Here is an 11,899-nt window from a genome sequence, read left to right as displayed (position 1 = left end):
GAGCGAACATTTTTGCTTGAACAATTGTCTTCAGTATTAATTAGACATCACTTGCAATAATAATAATAATAATAGCTTACATTTTCTCTCTCTGAATTTAAGATTAAACATGTAATGCATCTTTAATATATATATCTTTAATGCATCCTTAATATATATATATATATATATATATATATATATATATATATATATATATATTATAAATGTCATTGGATTTTATTAATCCTATTTAAATAAAGTCATAAGAAGAAAAAAAAAAAAAGAAACGCTACCGGCTCACACCAACCATAGCCATGAATTTTTTATCTTCTCGTATAATTGGAGAAGATTTTGTAAGTAGATTCGAAATTGTCATAATGTAAAATATATATATGAATAATGATGGTAATATTTCCTGATCATGGCTCACGCTGCTGTTGAATTCTTGATTTTGATTTTGGTTGCTAGTTTTCTATAACAGCGGCTCTGACTGTAGTGGAGCCACAAATCACAGGTTTATATCAATGCACGCGGTCTGATATGTTGTGTAAGGAGATGTCTATTTAGCATTTCTATTTGAAAGGTACTGTATAGCTCAGTTAATGAATATATGCCACGCCCGTTGGGTTTGTTGGCAAATATACAGTATAAGGCAAGCTGTTCGGCCTTCTTTTGCTAGTTTTATATTTGGCCTTAAGATTATTCTATAAATCGGGTATCTGTACAACTGTGTAGAAGTAAAAAAAAATTATTTAGAGATTTAGATTTAAATGAGATTTAGAAGAACATTTAAGATGTTAAGCAGAAATGGGTGGGGCCTAGACAAATTGACTGGTTTCAATCCAAGACATGTTTTAAATATTGAGAATTTTTGTCGTATTTCAGGAGATATAATCCAAAAATGTTAACATGCTGAGTATTAGCTGGCATAAATACTCAGCATGTTTGTGTGCCAAAACATGTCATAGCTACAGATGTTACTCATGCGGTATTCTGGTTTTACCGCCACGCCTCAGTTTAGAAGAGAGGCGGCTTTAATGTTCCTGTGCGTGTGCTCCTAAAAATACGGTCAGAATCATAATTTACATCCAAAATGCTAGAGTCGGAACTCACATTGGGTAACTGTTACTCCCCATTCTAGAGGTATATCCATTGTTTCTGTGGAAGTAACTCCAGGGATTGGGTTCCCAATTAGCCTAACCTGCATGTCTTTGTACTGTAGGAGGAAACCCAGAGTACCCCGAAGGAACCCACCAAGCATGGGGAGAACTTTCAAACTCCATGCACACAAATCCCGAGGTGGGAGTCGGACCCAGACCCTGGAAGTACTGTACAGTACGAGGCGACAGTGCTAACCACTACGCCAACATGCTGCCATTATGATATAAAACATCACAAACTGTACGGTATAGGGTTTGTGCAGGTGTGCATCTAAACGAGCAGTACTTTATTTGTTTGTTTACTCCCAATTCATTACCAATGGATGGAATTGGATGTCGATTTCAAAGTTTGATTTGATATTGATTTGACGTTATTTTTCTCCTAGTAGTAGAGTAATACAAATTTGCGAGCTGTTTAAATGTTGGACAGGAATTTGTAATAAATAAATAAATAAATAAATAAATGTTTATCAGAATCCTGAAAAAAGTAACAGCGAGCAACTCCCAAGGGTTGAGGCCTAGACGAATTGATTTGTTTAATGTCAGGAATATTATTTCCTCCTCCAACCAGTTCACAAACTATAAGCGTGAATTAAATAATTCTTGTGCGATAGTGCAACCATCAGGCATTCTGAGTGATTTTACTTGTTGGGTAGTGAGGACTGTAAGGCAACTGTGTGCCAAATTTCATAATGTTCCTTTAGGTCTTGTGGTCAGTCTGCCTGCTGTATAAATATATAATTATAAGGTTTCTTGGATCAACCCCTCCTTCTGTACGATCTGCATTACGTGGCATATAAAATCGAAGCGTTCGGCACGGTGGCTTAGTGGTTTACACAATCGGCTTGAACCTCCAGGTTCCGGGTTCCATTCTGGGATCTGCATGGAGGTTGCATGTTCTCCCCGTGCTTGGTGGGTTTCCTCCTGGTGCAAAGACATGCAGATTAGCCTACTTGGCATTTTCAAATTGCCCGTGTGTGCGATTGACAATCAGGCGTCAAGCAACCCGACCCCTCGAATACCTGCCGCAGAAACAACGGCCGTATCTCCAGGGTGGGGGGGTTTCCATCCCCGATTTTCTGGATGCCACGTGGACGAATTAAAACACCAATAATATCAAATAAAAGAGATGAAGGAGAAGAAATATATAGGCAATTTCAGCCCTGACTACTACTACTAATAAATTATTATTCAATAATGAAATAATCCCTCATCCTGTCATTGATTACTTTCCTATAACAGCACCTCACTGTGTTTTCCAGCCGTTCCAGCCGCACTGTATGAAATGAAAAACTGTGTTTTAGACGAACAAAAAGAGGAACCATTATACTGTTGTGTTTTAATTTTACATAGAGAGGGGAGAGGGTCACTGCAGCAGTCAACCTCACTTGACTTCCTGACTCTCTCTCTCACACACACACACACACACACACACACACACACAGTCAGACACACACCATCAACCCTATATTCCCTTTTCTCTTTTCACTCACACACACACACACACACACACACACACACACACACACACACACACACGATGACCTCTTGATTCGGCGCGTTAACTGAATTCAGATGGTATGCTAATTCAGAGAGCTGGAGTCCGAGGCCTGGATTTGCATATGCAGTAGCTGCACTCGTCGTGCTCATTATCATTCAGTGGCCATTCTGCAATAAGAGGCATGTGCTGTAATTATCTCTGAGAAACAAAGTAGACATGTCTGGAGACATTTTTTAAATATATATGCATTATTCTACTGTAAAAGAAAACATCAAGTTACTGTGTGTGTGTGTATATATATATATATATTTGTTTTTTCACTGTATGATAATATAGTATCTGTATAGTAAAACTATCATCTCAGTCACATGACTGTTCATTAGGAACGTCATTAATCAGATTCATTAGAATTAATATACATTTTTTTAATTACTATACTGTATGCAAGATTAATCAGCCAGCGTTTTTATGCTATTATGCATGTTACTGCCGTTAATTTCTTTATATATTTATATATATTTTATTAAGGATAAGGCAGCACGTTGAGCTGCACGTCGTCTACTCGAATGCTTTTGGATGAACATGGATAAATATTTAGACAAAGAAAAGCTGTGCGTTCTGCGCTTGGAGCACCTGTTGAGTCTGAGTTCGGGCTCAAGGTCGGACGCCAGAATGTTCTTTTTTGTGATGGCATTTAGAAGGAGAGAGCTGAAGATAGATAAAGAGAGAGAGAGAGAGGGGGGGGGGGTCTGGGGAGGAGAAGAGCCCGAGGCTGTAATGGAGCAGGGGTCAGCGGGTACCTGATATAAACCTCGACAGCCACATCTCTCTCTTTAGAGCTCTCAACCTCAAGTGTGTGTGTGTGTGTGTGTGTGTGTGTGGAGTGCTCTGAGTGTGTTTGCATGTTTTTGCTTCTAACTGGGGACTAAAGAATAATTTGGCTGCGGGACGACAGCTTTAAATACTTTTTTAGCTTTTATTAAATTAATTAATTAATTAATTAATTAATTAATTCAATCATTCATTGAAGTATTTATTTATTAAATCATTTATTTAGTCATCATTCAATCAAATGTTCATACATTCATTCACTCATTAATTCAATCATTCATTAATTTATTCATTCAATCATTTATTTAATTATCATTTAATCAATCGTTCATTCATTCATTCCGTTATTTAATCATCCAATCATTAATTTCCCATAAGACATGTTTAGTGTAGGGACACCTGGGGTCGATCCCACAGAGCTGGGTGACACCATTCACACACACACACACACACACACACACACATATTCATAGACTACAGAGGGAGGAAACTGGAGTACCTGGAGGAAACCCAGAAAGCAAGCACTGGAAAAACATGCACACTCCGCTCACACACACCGATCCGAGGCCGGATTCGAACCCCCACCCCTTACGAGCCGTGGCAACACTGCAGTTTTTAATTTCTTTAAATAAATAGAATAAACTAGCTGAAATGATTAATTATGCCAATAGAAGGTCCTCAGAAGGAGAGTAAGACAAAAGTGAATGTGTGTGTGTGTGTGTGTGTTATATCATAGCTGGAATAAATGGTCAGTGCGTTTAAATGATCTCACAGTGTTGGATTAGGGCAATAACAAAGCCGACTCAGGCCATTAGCCGTGTAATGTGACTCCTGAGACACCTGATAGATTGCACACACTTACTCACACACTCGGACACACACACACACACACAAACCTCACACATTAAAGCTGTTTGTTTTTTACACTACCTAAATAAAAAAAAAAAAAGAAAGAAAAAAAAAAAGAAAAATCGATGATCCCAGATTGGCGCTAATTTGAGCCAGGATTTATAATGGTTTCAGGGCCGGATAGCGAGCAGATAATCAATACGCCGCTGCCACTCGCGCGAAGCCAACGATGATTAATCTACAGCACAGCGGGAAAGAAGCAAAGCTAATAGACACAAAAGAGACAAATTATTTCCCAGCAGATGCCAGGCTCCAGGCATAAATCCAGGGAAAGCGGCTAGACGTCCTCGCCCATGCTAAACCTGATCCCGCGCGCGGACGCGGACGTGAGTTTAGCGCTAGTCGTTAATTACTTCGGCACTGGATTCGAAGTATCTGCTTTAACCTAATGCTTTGACTTCCTACATTATTCAACGTCTCCTGATTCGGAAATGTCAAAAGACTTTTTATCATCAGAGAACCTCAAGGATCTGAATTTCTAGCCAGTTTAAGGTTTAATAAGGATGAGGATGAGACTCGAGACTTTTTTTATCTCCTGCTACATGAGCTAGATAATTAGCTATTCAGATAAATTCTATGCTTGCTAACATTTCAGGGGTTACAAATAAAGCGCTAGCTAACAATCTTACAGGTTTTCCTACGTTACTCAGTTCTGTGGTGAAAAAAAAAAAACTTTTCATTAGTAATTAAACTTAGTGCGCAACCTCATCTGTACCGTCTGTTTAGGGCTGCTGGGACCGGGAGCCTATGCCAGGAGACTTAGGGCATGAGGCGGCGTACCACAAGTGTGCGATTTGGGTTATCTAAATTTTATTTACTGTAAACACAACAAAAATAACTTTTTTTCACAAGATTTTTTTTTTTCAATTAAAATTTTTTTTTCATGTTGTTTTTACTTTTTCGTGTTTTTGTTGGCAGGATTTCACAGGACCGTTAACTCTTATTGTCAGTCACATAGACATTTCCGTCTTGTGCTCAAGCCTAAAAAAATAAAGTGTGTGTGTGTGTGTTAGAGAGAAGGAACGGGAGCGAGACAGACTGAGGAAGCAGACAGAGACGGTCAATCTAAAATCAGACATGACACGATGACGCAAAAGAGACATGGTAGGAAAAATTCATCAAATAGCGCACCTATGGAAACAACGAGGATAACAGCAGAGACAGAACAAGAAGATGAGAAGGATGATGAATAGTGAATTTGGCATGAATCGTTTTTTTTTTTTAAAAAAAAGCCTGTTCTGTTCTGGTGAATTCTAACACGTGACAGTAAGGACAATTACAGTACAGTGGCTCCGCCTCGAAAATAAGGAATAAACTGTGGAGCGATGGGGAAAAGGTTTCCTGGAAAATGGTGCATCTGAGTAGGAAGAGCGGCGGATGAAGTGATGAACCCATCCATCACACCTCGCGCCTCCTGTACGAGCCTCTGGAGACGGCGTGATGGTCTGGGTCGCTTCAGTCGCTCAGGTCGAGACTCAGCAACGTTATGTGTCCAAAAAAATGAAGTCAGCTGACGACCTGCATGTACTGAATCACCAGGTTATCACATCTTTGGAGTTTCTTCTCTCCCTGATGGCACGCGCCATATTGCGAGACTCAAATTGTACAAGAGTGGTTCAGGGAACATGAGACGTAGAGTCTAGACGGCTCATAGACAGGGAATTTCGGGACGTGCCGGAGAAGCTTTACGCGGCGGTCCGACTCTTCCATCATCAGTGGTGGAGGAAGTACTTAAGTTTAGTACTTAAGTAAAAGTACAGTACAACTACCCTGCAAAATATATACTTAAGTAAAAGTAAAATTACTACATCAACATCTTACTTAAGTAAAAGTCCTAAGTACATACTTTTAAATTTACTTTAAAGAATTTTTTAAGTCTATATACTTATATATATATATATATTATACTGGTGTGATATTTTTGTTATGTTGACATCCGTTTTTCTATAACAGTCATAGCACCATGTCATAGCAAGTTAGTAACTTAAATATTAATAACTAGCATTGCATGTCTTTGGCGACGCCAAAACATCAGTCGACCAAAAAATTTGTATGCAAGCTTCAGAAGGATGTAACGACACGCATTTTAATAATGTAGTGGAGTACAAAGTACAGATAATTGCTGAAAAATCTACATGAGTAAAAGTATAAGTATGCTTTTTTTTTTTTTACTTAAGTAAAGTATAGATACGTAAAAATTTACTTAAGTACAGTAACAAAGTACAAATACTCCGTTACATTCCACCACTGTCCATCATCAATACAAAATCTTGGAGATAAATGGATGGAATAAGCTTCCCGAAATGATGCCATGGCTGGGAATCAAAGCAACAAGCTTTTTTTTTTTGGGCCGGGAAGGAAAGAAAGTGAGGAGGGACGGAGAAGGTAATTGTGAGAAAGGAAAGAAAGAAGGAAGGAAGAGAAAGGTAATTTAAGGAGGAAAAAGAAAAAAGATTTTTTTTTAAAAAAAAGGAGACGAGAGGAAGAAGAAGTAATTGGGAAAAAAGGAAGGAAGGAAGGAGAAAGTACTGTAAGTGAGAAATAAAGATGGAAGCAAGTCAAGAAGGAAAGGGGAAGTACTGTGATTGAGGCAGGAAGGAAGGAATGTGTTGAAAAAATGAGAAAGAAAGCAAAGAAGGAATACTACAGTAGTAGTAGTAGAATAGATGTTAATTGGGGCAGCCATGAAGGAGGGATACAGTATGGGGAAGCAATGAGGAAGGAAAGGGGAAAGAAAGTAAGGAAGGAAAGAGGAAGAAGTAAGAGAAAAAAAGAAGATGGTGAAGGATGGACGGGAAGGACAAAGCAAAGAAAGAAAGAAAGAAAGAAAGATTAGAGCATGCAGCCATTGTTTTGTTTTTGTTTTGTTTTTGTTTTGTTTTTGTTTTGTTTTTGGGCCAGACAGTGTGTTTTATAATAAAGACATTTGTGTCATATGTAGAAAATAAATATCTTGTGTACATTTTGTGTTTGTTTTTGGAAAAGGTTTATAACTGCTCAGGTGTCAGAGTTGTGTTTCATCACCAGACGTGTGTGTGTGTGTGTGTGTGTGTGTGTGTGTGTGTGTGTGTGAAAGCAATAAGATCAGCTCCAGTTTGAGACGAGAGGAAAGTAAAAACCCTGTAATACGCCTTAGGAATGATTCAGATGTGTGTATTCGAGTCGAGCCGGCGAGTCTGTATTCAGTGTATCATGACGGCTGGAGCGTACAGTACGTCTAACTGAGATGAATGGACACATTTTTAGTTGGCGGTCTCCATGGAGAGGTCAGGAGCAGAGAGAGAGAGAGAGAGAGAGAGAGATGCAGTCTCGTCTGTGTTTTCCCTCTGATGAGATGCGGATCTGCCTTTTTTCTCCCCCCTGTTCCGGGTTGTGGGTCAGACGCAGACATTTCAGATTCGTTCAGAGCAGCTTTTAAAGACATGAGGAAGAAAACAAGCAGGAGGTCACACACAAATACAAAACATGTTGATTCCAATTACAGAGAATTTGCTGAATGGTGTTATCTAATGGCCAGGTGGAAGCTCTGGTAAGCTCTGGTGTGTGTGTGTGTGTGTGAGATGGTAAGCTGCAGCCCATTTGAAGCAGGATGGTACACTACATTTAAGTAACTATCGATTCTTCATTTACATTCTTGCACACACACACACACGCATGCACACGCACACACACACTTTCTCACAAATGCACACACACACACGCGCATGTACGGACATTAATTAAAGAGCATTCCTATAGAATCCATCACGTAATTACTCTGCAAACGTAGCGGCGTCCTGCAAAGCTTCTGGCTTTTAGTCACTCACCCCGTGTCAAAGCCATCAACACACACGGATGAGACGGAGAGACGGAGAGAGAGAGAGACAGAGACACAAGCAGCTGTCACTAATAACCATACTGCAGAAATAAAGCAACACATCGTGCTTATTACAGACACATTAGGCTCTCAGATGGTCAAATCCTTCCTGTCGTTTGCATAATTTATTCCCCGTTCTTTACTTCCTCCAGCGGCTCTGTGCGTTTTACTGTCATTTACATACGCTGTCCATTTAAGGGCACTTTACTGAGGATTAGCACCATGTCTCACTTAAACTGTTAGGAATAAGAAAGTAGGAAAGGGAGAAGGGAGAAGGAAAGAAAAAGGAGATGAAGGAGAAAGTCATTTGGGAAATAAGGAAGAAACAAAGAAGAAGGCGAGCAGAAAAGGAAAGAGAAAGGAATTGATCGAGGAAGGAAGGAAGGAAGTAGGGAATACTAATAGTGGAATAGAAGTTAATTGAGGCAGCAAGGAAGGAGGGAAATAAGGAAGAAGGGAAGGAAGGAGAAAGAAAATGAGGTAGGAAGGAGGAAGTAAAGGAGAAAGGAAGGAGAAAGAAAGTGATGAAAGAAGGAAAGTAAATGAAGCAGGAAGGAAGAAAGGTGAAGAAGGAAGGAATAAAGCATGAAAGAAGAAGGAAGTAAATGAGAAAGGAAGTAGAAAGACAGTGATGAAGGTAAGAAATTAGGAAGGAAGGACAACGTATTTAAGGCAGGAAGGAAACAAGGAAAAAAGTAACAAAGGAAGGAAGCATGAAAGAAGAAGAAGAGTAAATGAAGAAGGAGGGAAGTTAATGAGAACAGAAGGAGATGAAGGAAAGAAATTAAATGAAGCAGGAAATAAGGCAAGTGAGGAAGGAAAGACAAAGTATTTGAGGCAGAAAGGACGGAAGGAAGGAAAGAAGGAAGGCTTTTTATCACAAAAAAGAAAAACAATGCACTGAAGCAGATTGTAATAATCTGTGTTTCCGACATAAGATCATTGTGTGTGTGTGTGTGTGTGTGTGTGTGTGTGCGAGTCGTAGTTATAAGTTATATTCAATTCCTGCTCTTTTCAATTATAACCTCAGTTTTCAGGAGACAGAATCATCTGCTTGACATTTGTAATTAGAAAAATAAGAAATATATATATTTTAAACATATTCCCTCCATAAGTATTGGCACTCCACAGGTACTGGGTAACACATCCAGGATTACGGATTTTCCGTCGCCTGACCGTACAACCTTTTGCTATACAGTAGTACTGTTTTGTGGGGTTTTTTTTCAAACCTTTAAACGTTTTTTTCCTTCCTTAGTTACAGTATTTGCTATTTCTTATCACTTTAACTATTGTCTGTTTACACCATTTTTCTGCGTTTAACCCATGTGACCAAATATTGATTGCTTGTATTGTTGTTTAAGCCCCGTCTAGCCTGCAGTGCATGCCTCTGCCCTTTTAGATTGGATTCTGCTTTCAGTCAAGTCGATGCTGAAGATATCTTCTACTGTATCACTCAGAGTCGGGTTTTATAACACGATATTCAGATATACTTCGACTGATTTGTCTCTGTTTGGTACAGGTGATGAATCATGAACAGAAAAATAGAGTATTCTTGAACCCCATGCATAGTATACAGAAATATATAAGGATGTGGCCTGAAGGAAAATCTGTCTGAATAGGTTAGACTGTAAAGGCCTGTTCTCTGCTCAGCTCCAGTCCAAGAGATCTTCCTCAGCTAGTCTTCTGCTCCTGTGATGACAAGATTGTGTGTAGAAGAATTTGTAATTCAGTAATTTCATCAGTTGATTTGTTTGTCTGTTTTGCGGCGCAGGTGATGAATCCCGATTGAGATTTGTCAGAAGGTGTAAAGTAAGGAATAGAACACATGGAGTCGTGTTGCTAGAGGAACATCATTAGTGACATAATATTTGCGTAGCAAAATATGTAATATGAGTTTTTATAGCCTCTTTTTTAGCCCCTCTTATAGCCTCACGCCTCGACGTATTGAAGCATGGTGGTGGAAGCATTGCGGTAAAGTTGAGAATTACTTCAACATCCTGTAACGCTTACCTTGTAAAATGTTACCTTGCTCTTACCCACTCACTTATACACTACGGACTATGTCTTTAGACTGTGGAGGAAACCGGAGTACCCTGAGGAAACCCACCAAGCACGAGGAAAACATGCAAACTTCATACGCATTGAACGGAGCTTTAAACCCTTTGCCCTAGTACACTGCATCATTCCTTAGACTTCTATTTTCAGAGGATTTGGAACAGTTCCCAAGCAAAGAACGTTTGTGTTCTCACTGATCAAAATGAACCAGACTTTAGGGGGGTTCTCAGAAACCTTAGTGTTTTATTAGCTTTCCAGCACACCTGGTTTAACTACTCAGCCTTTTCAAATAGCCGTGGTTGTGATAGAGCAGGAAAATCAGTCAAATGTGCAGAACAGAGGGTCCTCCAGGACCAGGATCGAGACACACTGCCTTAAACCAATGCTACATATTACTGTAATAATATGGGCTAACTTATTCGCTCGTTCTCTATCCTGTACAGGGTCAAGGGAGACCTGGACCCTATCCCATGGGGACTTGGGGCACTAGGTGGCGTATACCCTGGGAACAAGCTTGCACACCCTCACTTACACACTACGGGGAATTTGGAAAGGCCAATTAGCCTAGTCTGCATATCTTTGGACTGTGGGAGGAAACTGGAAGTAACTGAAGGTAACCCGCCAAGTACAAGGAGAACAAGCATGCTCCATGCAGACGGACTCACAAATGCTAACACAATAAAATTTCGTGTAAATCCATGGCATAAAATCCTAATCGAGTCCATTACATTTCAAGATTGTAACACTTCAAATTGTTCAAAACTTTTTTTTTTTTTACAAACGTCAACAGAAAAAATGCATTTAATCTTTAATGCATTAAATTGCATGATATAAAATAACCAAATTTAATGCACACTGTAACAATGCAAAATGTAATGCAGAGTGCTTAGTAAATATTGCACACAAATAAACCAGACGAATAAAGGAACCAGGACTTCTCGAGAGGTTTTTGTAGCAACTTGGTATAATGTCTTTGTACATTCAGTGAAACAGCTCCATTTGCACTACTTGCATGGAGATACACAAACGTGGCACTATTTTTAGATATGCACAAAGCCTTAACAAAACACTAGCACACAAACCCTCAACACGACGATCTGAGGAACTGTACAAATTTACAAATTCGTTCCTGAGGTTCTCTCGCGCTCAAGTTTACATTCACACACACACACACACACACACCCACACACACACACACACACACACACACACACACAGAGTAGCCAGAGTACTCTATAGTAATGTGACAGTAATGATCACGAATGCTTGTAGTTTACCTTAACATCTGGGAGACTCTGCATTGTTAAACACAGCTGGAATAGCACGTCGAATTGAATCTCATAATCTCGTTACTTAATTTATAATCCACAGACGAATCCTTAACACAACAATCTGAGGCACTGTACACATTTTGGGTCCAACAATGGTTTGGTTCTGAGCAGCTCAGTTGAAATGAATGTGTTAAAGAAATGGTTTGGTGGGAAATCAAATGTCAACAACTCCCTTTAACGTTTTAAAATTCATCTATGAGGATAATGTAGCTCCATAGAAGTCAATCTTTATTGTAATCAGTAGAAGTTCAGAAACGTCTAGATGCAATCAATA

The sequence above is a fragment of the Clarias gariepinus genome, chromosome 6 (genome assembly GCF_024256425.1).
Source record: "Clarias gariepinus isolate MV-2021 ecotype Netherlands chromosome 6, CGAR_prim_01v2, whole genome shotgun sequence".
NCBI lineage: Eukaryota > Metazoa > Chordata > Actinopteri > Siluriformes > Clariidae > Clarias > Clarias gariepinus.
This window is presented reverse-complemented; position numbering follows the sequence as displayed.